Source organism: Limanda limanda, chromosome 5 (assembly GCF_963576545.1).
Source record: "Limanda limanda chromosome 5, fLimLim1.1, whole genome shotgun sequence".
Taxonomy (NCBI): Eukaryota; Metazoa; Chordata; class Actinopteri; order Pleuronectiformes; family Pleuronectidae; genus Limanda; species Limanda limanda.
In genome coordinates, this window is record NC_083640.1 from 27,012,422 (window position 1) to 27,015,169 (window position 2,748).

The window sequence follows — 2,748 nt, forward strand, 5'->3', positions numbered from 1 at the left end:
GGAAGCTCATCTTTGTCTCCAGAACAAAGAAGACATGTGGCTGCAGGCTTCACACATAGACCCAACTATTGTTTACAACTATTAGGTCCCAACATTAAAAAAAGTAATAATTCATGAATAAACGTATATATATCTCAATTTAAAAACCTGAAACTATCTGACAGATAATGTTACATTTACGTTTCAACTTAAAAAAGGTCAGAACTCTGTTTCTGTTTCATAGTTTTTATTATTTTTATCACAATATTGAATAAACACTTTTACAGACAGAATCATTTTAGCTTCATCAAATCAAACAGACAAATGTTCATTTATGTTGGATTATTTCATATGTGAACAGACTTTATGTGATTAACATGAATCATGTCTCATGTGTGTTTTAATAAAGTTTGAAAAATTATCAGCTGTTATTGATGAATGTGTTTTTATGAGGATCTTCATCAATTTGCTTGACTTCATGCATCTAAACAAAAAACGTAATGATAGAAAACATTTTCCACGAAAGTTAAGAACAAACCAAAGATAAAGATCAGAAAATAATGAAATATTTTTACACACGTGGAAAAGTCGACAGGAAAAATAAAAATGAGTGAGAAGTAAAGGAAGAAATAAACAAAGCTTTAATATAACAAGTTTAACATTTAAATTCTGCAGATTTCATAAATATGAGTAAAATCTTCATCTCTAACTGCTCTGATCCAGCGTCACAGAGACATTCACAGGTAACAGTTTGAAGTTACCTCTAGTGTTAAAGTATGGAAACATCTTCTGAGTGAAAGTGTGGATGAAGGTGTAAATGTGTGTGTTAGTATCAGGATCAGAGAACGACAGTTCCCCTCTGTTCCAGTCCAGTTTCACTCTGATCCTCTTGATCTTCTGCACAGAGAGAACAGATGATGCTGTTGGTGACACTTCTTTGTATTTACCTTCACGGAAAGCTATTCTCCAGTATCCAGACAGTTTGTCTCCCTTCCTCTGGACAGACTCTGCTCTTACACCCAGTGACCAGTCACTAGTGTCTCCAAACAGGACGTCCCAGCTGTGAGTGCCTGAGTTAAAACCCTCAGCTCCCAAGACTGAGGCGTATTGATCAAACCTCTCTGGGTTGTCAGGAAGCTTCTGTCTCTTTCCTCGTCTCAAACTGGTCAGATCTTCAGACAGGACAAGTTCCGGATGAGCAGAGTTTGGGTCCAGAACCACAGGACTGTAGGAGACCAAGTCCTTCATCTTGTTCCAGATGTTGAAGTTCAGGTTGCCCGATGTTTGGCCTTGTCTATCAGAGCTCCTGAGGCCAGCTGTGGATCATCCAGCAGGGGGCGCTGCTGGACTCGTTCAACTGCAGCCTTGTAGTTGAACAGGAACGAGACGTCTTCAGCTCTCAGCTCGTCCTCTGTGGTTCTGATTGTGTCTGAAAGAGCCATTATGTCTCTGCTCAGGGCCTCAATTTTCTCCTTCATCATCCAACTCTTCTGCTCCTCTTCCTCCCTCAGTGCAGCCATCCTGGCCTCCTCTTCCTCCTCAAGAAACTGATGAAGCTCTTTGAACTGCTCCTTGATCTGCATCTCTGTGAGTCTGGCCTTGACCTTAATGTGTTCTGCTGTTTGTTCAAACTCTACTTTAACACGTTCAAAACACTGTAACTTCCTCTTGAAGGGCTTCAGTGTTTCCTGAAGCTGCTTCCTGTGTTGTTGTGCAGCTTCATCAATGGGGCTGAATCTGTGGTCGGTGTGTTTTTGTGAATCTCTGCAGATGAGACACACTGGCTGCTGATGGTCCAGACAGTAGAGTCTGAGTTTCTCTGAGTGCAGACTGCAGAGAGCATGTGAAGAGCTCTGATCTCTCTCCTGTAAGAAGGTCTCACACAGGTTCTTTAACACCAGGTTACAAGGTGGTTCCAACATTGAAGATCTTCTCTTACAAAGTGGACACTCTTTTACATCTTTGTCTGTCCACCATCTCTTCAGACAGTCTTTACAGAAGCTGTGGCTACATGACAGAAGAACAGGATCTCTGAAGACATCTTGGCAGACGGGACAGCAGAGATCCTCTTCTGATCTGGAAGCCATTGAGTCTCCAGGTGAAGCTGAAAACAGACAGTAAGTCAGTCACAGCTCCACAAACTTCACTGAGGTTCACTTCCTATCTGAGTCGAGGTGTTTGTTTAACTTACGGTCGACGTTTGGAGCGTCGGCAGGTTGTAGTTTGACTCTTCTCACCTGTAGCTGGACTCACTCAGGACGTCTGGTCTGGTTTGGTTTAGTTTGGTTTGGAAGTTGAATGTGATCGTCTGGTTTTCAGCCTGCGTCTCTTCAGGGAAGAAAAGATGTTGCCTGGTTTCTCTGGTGTGTCAGGACAAGATTGTAAAAAGTAATTCAAGCCTTGGATTTGATAACTGGTCAAAAGTAATTTGGCAGCAACAAGCTCACACACAAAAGAGACTTGGTTGTAAAATAGCTGCTTGAATATGATTGTGATCTGCTCAGTATTCAATGTTCAGAGGAAGTTCTGCTCGAGTGAGAGTGAAAGTTAAATATTAACAGGAAGTGCAGGGGGGTGGGGGGAGTCTGTGACGTAACTGCAGAGCTGAAGTCACATTAAAGAGACAGAAAAAAAAGTGCAAATAGAAACAATGTTAGAAAATTAAAAGAGGGTTTTATGAATTCAAATCAGCTCAAGTTTGCTTATTAATTTGTGTGTGAGTGCAGTAAAATGTATGACATCTTCAAATGATTGTACATTTTGTTGTGA

At 41.2% G+C, this 2,748-nt stretch overlaps 1 pseudogene; it reads right to left on the minus strand.

Moving 5' to 3' along the window:
* Positions 1 to 286: 286 nt before the first annotated feature.
* LOC133002016 (nuclear factor 7, ovary-like) lies at positions 287 to 2,505 on the minus strand (annotated as a pseudogene).
* Between the last annotated feature and the right edge of the window lie 243 nt (positions 2,506 to 2,748).